At 44.0% G+C, this 6,532-nt stretch overlaps 1 long non-coding RNA gene across 1 annotated transcript; it reads left to right on the top strand.

Annotated features, from left to right (window-relative positions):
• Positions 1-1,470: 1,470 nt before the first annotated feature.
• Positions 1,471-3,427, top strand: LOC108153503. Its single transcript, XR_001774916.2, has 2 exons — positions 1,471-1,699; positions 1,753-3,427. It is a non-coding gene; the product is annotated as an uncharacterized LOC108153503 (long non-coding RNA).
• Positions 3,428-6,532: the final 3,105 nt, after the last annotated feature.

Genomic DNA, 6,532 nt, shown 5'->3' with positions numbered 1-6,532 from the left:
ATATCGATCCAGGCACGTACGCCACCGACACGAAGATGCAGCCGAGGAAAGCAACGCCCGAAGCCAGAGTCGGGAGTTCCAAGAGAAGGGCTCATGGAAACTAGCCAGCAGCAGAGAGATCAGTTCCGTTTGAGACAAGCAGACGTAAAGTTAAGTCGGGGAATTCAACCAATCTTGTGACATAAAGAAATTAAGTACTAAAAATAAAATCTTTTTTAAAAACTAAATTTCGAGTTGCGGATATTTACCTGGCGCAGTCGGTAGGATTTCGTTTAAAATTAACTCCTATATTTCGGTAATGGTCAGCTTGTGTAATTTCTAATTACTGTGATCACGTAATCCCGGAATCGTTAATAAAATTGTGAAATCCGCCAAAGAACCTATGTGTTACGAGCACATACGATTTGCAAAACTAAAATTAAGTGAACTGAAGTAAGCGGAGATAGTGATCCACCAAGATCAGTGAAACACTAAATACAAAATCAAAAAACTTACAAGTGAACCAGAATAAAGTTAAAAACTACTGAAAACAAAACAAAACCCAATCAACACCAACAACATGGCGTTACCACCACTATCATTGAGCGAAATCCACTTGAACCAGGCACTGCTGTCGATCAGACAAATACCTGCCTATGACGGTTCATCTGGACAGCTAAGCTCATTTATCAAACGAATCGAATATGTATGCGGATTATATCCAACTGAAGATCTTCGCCAACAAAGGATCCTATTTGGAGCGACCGAGATCCAACTGTCAGGAGAGGCACAACGCATATCGCAAATGATACAACCCAACACGTGGCTCGAACTGAAGACGGCGCTGATCAACGAGTTCAAAAATCACACACCATATGAAGAACTCGTACGACAACTATACACCACCAGATTCAACGGCAGTCTTCGTAAGTTTATAGAAGAATTAGAGATAAAAGCATTATTAATAAACAATAAGCTAAACTTAGAAAACATACCAGAAAATAATGTCATTTATAAAAACGCTTTGAACAACACAATTAAAGATGTCATTACTCGAAAACTTCCTGACAGAATGTTCATGACCTTAGCAAGAAAAGATATTACCACATTGTCTAATCTTAAGAAGGCAGCACAAGAAGAAGGATTGTACGAAGCTAGTACAACAGATTCAGGTACAAATAAAGATCAATCGAAATCGTCTCAATCAAATCGAAAGAATGTTGGAAACTATTATCCAAATTATAATACTACTAACTATCACAATCAAACCCAGAGTTCATCTGGAACAGGTCAGACTAATCGAACAAATCAAAATCAAAATTCCCAAAATCCTGGATTATACAATGAGTTCAAAAATTCCTTGAATCAAGGTAGGGCTCAGAATCCATTCAATCAGCAAATATCTCAAAACCAAGTTTGAAAGTCAAGACCATGATATCGATCTCGGGGCCAGGGATACGTGCTGCCACCCTTTGACATGCACAGGGTTACTTTGACCTGTTAACAGGCGCAGGGTTACTTTGACCTGTTAACGCGCAGAGTTGCTTTGGACATCTGACAGGCCATGTCAAATTCCTTTTCCGGTTAAAGATCTCGTCGAGAACGGGTGTGCGCGCAAACGAATCTTTTGTAAGAAGTGCCATCATAGGAAAATTCCATTGTGAAACAACTCGACACGGTACGGAAAAGACATACCTTTCGGTTGATCGCGATATTTTGGGTGAGTGCGATTGGAAAAATCCACAGAACAGGTTTTCATCTGATTTTCTGCAGCTCACGCACCCGCTGATTCCCTTGCTCGTACAAGTGGAGTGACGGGGCACGGGAGTCTCGCGACAGATCCCGCTCGGAGGAAAGACGCCACAGCTTCAAAGACCGGACGGTCTTTCGCTTATTGCGTGGGGCAGCGACCCACGCTATTTAAACGCACCCCATCGTCCAGTCGCCGGCTAAGTAAGCCGCAGAGCGCAGTCAGCCGGGGGCTGGAATAAGCAAACGCCTTCCCGCTTGGGACCCTTAGCCTGCGAGGAGCACCCTAGACAGGGTTAAACAGCAGCGCGCGCCAGGCGCGTGAAGAAGAAGCAGGAGCAAATCAGGGATGCTGCAGTGCTAAAGCCACCTGCGGCCATCGTTCTCTTGGTTGCCCGAGCGCAGACCTTGCTGCAGTGCTAAAGCCACCTGCGGCCATCGTTCTCTTGGTTGCCCGAGCGCAGACCTTGCTGCAGTGCTAAAGCCACCTGCGGCCTTCGTTTTCTTGGTTGCCCGAGCGCAGACCATGCTGCAGTGATAAAGCCAACTGCGGCCATCGTCTTCCTGGTTGCCCAATCGTCGGCCAAACAGAGGCAGAATTCTCCGCCTTCGGCTGTCCTCTTCGCCCCGACTCTGTCCAGGATTCCTCTTCCAGCAGCTTCAGGGAGCACAGTTCACCAAATCATAGGGTTCAGCGGATGCTAGCCTCGTCTATTACCATCCTAATGTTTAAAGTATAAAAATCTCACAAAATTTGTATATTCATGAAGAATAATTATCAGCCAACCTCATTAACGTTCAAGTTCCCACTGGGAGTTCGGGAAATGTGTTCAGAATTTGCAGTTATAAGTATTGTTAAGACATCGCTAGTTTAATTCATTTTCGTTACACATTCGTTAAACTCATATCATGCTTAAGCAATCTTTATAAATATTCACAAGCTATTGTTGTCAGTTAAGTTCGGATTGAATTGTCAGGGAGAAAATTCCCCCAAAAGTTCTGTGGCTCCACATACAAGGAGTAGGTCGAAGTTAGGAATTCTGAGTTGTAGCAAGAGATAGAGTCTTCGTACTGTAAACCACCTTTCCGAATTAACGCTTGTTTTCAGCCTACGCCGGAAGATCGATCTTTCGTCGTTGGAAATTGAACAGTGAGCGAGTAAGCATACCTTCCAAAAGTTGAAATGTACGTAGTTTTGAAAACCAACTGATCCTTGCCCAACCTCGCGAATTTGAAACCTCTGACCCCTGCCTATTGAGGCTTTGCCTTGAGCGATCTGATCGTTGGCTAATTAGAGATGCTATCTGCATCCAGTCATCGACTGAACTCCGCATAGGAGATCACGTTTTGTCAGCCAAACCGCCTCTTTGATTTTCGACTCATTCCGAGGTTAAAAGATTTAATGATTTTTCCACATTTGTGCGAAAAGCGAAAGTAACGAACTTAAAGTATTCAATGATTTTCCCATGTTATGCGAAAAGCGAAATTTATGAATTTATTTAGAATTTAACTCGAATTACAGTCTTATTATATATATACTCATTACATTATCAAATATCCTTATATACCCAACCATTACGAATCACCTATTTTGAGTAGTTATTAAGATCATTTACTATGTTGCCATATCGGATTTAATTTTTGTTTTAAGGAAATAATGTTGAAGTTTAGATACAAGAATAAAATGGACTCAATGCTAGCTCGCGCGTTTTCGTAAAAGGTCAAAAGGGGTCATCGAAGAACGGCTATTCCGTGAGGATGACCAAAGGCAGGGTGGGTTCAGACTCCGCATAACATCTGCGGACATATACACCGATGTCTCTCCGTTTTCCATGGTTCTCACTTCCCTTTCCTCTTTATCCTTCTTTCCTTTCGCTTCCCTCTCTCTTCCTGTTCTCTATCCTCTTTAGCTTCGTATCTTCTTCTCGTCAAATCTACCGTTCTAGCACAAGTCGCAGCACGCTAAATTCTGGCAATATTATTAGTAATTGAAGCCTCGAGTCTGGGTTGATCTGAGGGAGCAACAACTCCACCCCCAAAGCCGACGAGCTAGAGCCGGATAATTATTAGCGTGCCCAGCTCTCTCAAATCGTAACGCCCGTTTTCGAACAGGACTCGTTGCACGTTACAGTTATAATTATTAATAATATTAAAAGTGGCGCCCAACGTGGGGCCCCAGTGGGTACTTCGAAATATTCCACGGGGACTCCTGGATGATTAGATAGATTCTTTCATTTTTTCCCTTTTCTAAATTTTCCGCTTTTATTTTCCGGAGGAGTTATTGCCGTGTTAGAGTCCGCTTGGAAGACAGATAGAGAGAATACCCGTATTCCCTTCTGACCGCGGATTACTGGTTCGGTGACGATTTTTCCAAATATGCAAGCGACGTTAGGCCACTTTAAGCAGAGGAATTGCAGGACGAGATCGACTCCGGTTGACCACCTGACCCTGTAGAGAGTGCCGCGTCATTGGCTTATTGGTGTTCAATGTTAGATTGGTTCTTTTACGCTGCCGCGTCGGAAAATAAATAGACAGCTTTCGAGAGTCTCTTTATCCACGGTCGCTGGAGAAAATCTTCGGTTGATTTTGCTGAAGAAGCATTAGAGGTAGCCATCGAAAGCTGTAAAACCGACAAACCGTTGTTGAACAGTTGTCTGTCCGCTTCGGTGTGAGCTGCTGACGGGAACATCGTTCGTTTTGAGGAATAAGTCTGGAGATTCCTGACTGCCCACGACCAAGCGATTTACTTGAGAGTAGTAACTCTAATCTTTTTCCGTGGTGAGGGAGATATCGGTTGTATGATTAGGACCTTACGATTCGCTGCGTAGCTGCATTGAGTTCAAGCTAGTCCAAGTTAGTTAAAGTTAGTTCAAGTGAGTTCAAGTTAGTCAATTGAGTTCATCATTGGTATTAAAGTTATTATCGGAATTGTAGGTGAATAAAACAAAGTTAAGAAGAATAATAGGCACGACTTTGAGTATAGTATTTCTGGCCATGGGTTTGGACAGATCTCCCGGCAGGTGAAGGCGTCAGCCCGCTGTGCGCGCTGTGCCAGAAAGCCATACTGACCACGGATGAGGTATTCCGATCGGTTTGCGAGCACGTGTTTGCCCGGTATGTAAAGGCAGGTGTAGAACTGTAAGCGGGGCGGTGCCGAAGGTAGTAGCGCAAAATACTCGCGCTCAGTCTAAGGAACGTGCAAAAGGGGGAGAAGAAGTGAGTTCTTCTAAAAATATAGATCTGGTGGCAATGGAACAGAGATTGCTCACTTCACTAAGCAAACGAATGGCAGAACTGATTCAAAGCTCGGTAGTTGATTCAATGCAACAGTTAACCCGAACCTCAAGTCAGTCCACTGTCACCGCAGCTTTAGACCGTTCTTCAACGCCGTTGTCCGAGCAGTTGCAAGCAACCAACTACGGTGAGGGAACTAGTCCTGGCCATAGACTAGAACCCCAAAGCATAGCTCATCCGTCACTATTGAGAAGCGGTTTTTCTGATTTATCCCAGAGACCGGACAAAGTAGTCCATATACTTAATGGCTGGAAAATTAAGTTCTCGGGAGTCGGAGTATCGATAGATAACTTCATATATAGAGTAGAGGCATTGACCCATCAAACTTTGGAAGGAAATTTTTCCGTGCTTTGCCGGAATGTGAGTGTTTTGTTTGAAGGCAAAGCTAACGAGTTCTACTGGCGACATCACAAGGCCGTAGTTGAAGTTCAATGGAATACTTTATGTGCTGCCTTACGACTTCAGTTTCGCCAAGAAAAAGATGACGTCGACATCGAAGAGCTGATCCGAAACCGAAAGCAAAGGGCAAGCGAGACTTTCGATAGTTTTTACGATAGCATCTCTAACTTGACCGATCAGTTGGAAGTACCCTGGACCATTCGGAAGTTGGTTCGTGTATTAAAGAACAACCTGCGTCCGGAAATTCGCTATGAGCTGTTGAATATCGATTTAAAAAGTGTACAGGAGCTCAGGGAAGTGTGCCGCAGGCGGGAGATGTTTTTAGAAGACGTCAAAAGTACGCATGGATATACCAAAGCTGTTCCATTTCGACGTGAAGTATCAGAACTACTGCTAGATCGGGAGCTACGAGAAGACTCAGACACCGAGAGGGAGTTGGCGGTAGAAGCCATCTCGTTAATCTGCTGGAACTGTCATCAGACCGGTCACAGATATCAAGATTGCGGTTCAGAACGAAAAGTTTTTTGTTACGGCTGTGGAGCCGCGAACACTTATAAACCAAGTTGCGAAAAGTGTACAAAAAACTCCAAGTCCAGCACGCCGAAGTCGCAGTACAAACTGAAGACTTCGAGTGTGCTTCGCCATCAAGGCACAAACACCGATTAACTTCGGAGCCAACAACAGTGACATCACTGATTACACCGGACTTTCAAAAAAGCAACAATGATTTAGCGTTGGATTGCAAACTCGGATCAAACAAAATTTTAACTGGCTGTGAATTACCAGAGACCGTAGGGAAAAATAAATCTCGGGGAAAGAAGCGCATGATTCGATTCTGGCAAGAAGTAAAGAAGAGTAAATCAGGTGTGGCGTATCTAAGCGCTCTCTCTGAAATGGCTAGAGATCCTCGTCCGTTTTTACCGATTCAACTGTTAGACCGCACAGTATACGGTTTGCTGGATTCAGGAGCGTCCATCAGCTGTATAGGAGGTAACTTAGCGAGCGAAGTGATGTGCGGAAACGTACCTTACAAGAGAATCACGGAAAATGCTAAAACCGCTGATGGAAGAGCACAACGGATAGCAGGGAAAATGAGGATAGACATCGAATA

This window comes from Drosophila miranda, chromosome XL, assembly GCF_003369915.1.
Source record: "Drosophila miranda strain MSH22 chromosome XL, D.miranda_PacBio2.1, whole genome shotgun sequence".
NCBI classification, from domain to species: Eukaryota; Metazoa; Arthropoda; class Insecta; order Diptera; family Drosophilidae; genus Drosophila; species Drosophila miranda.
The sequence above is the reverse complement of the archived record's forward strand: the minus strand, read 5'-3'. Positions and strand labels throughout refer to the sequence as shown.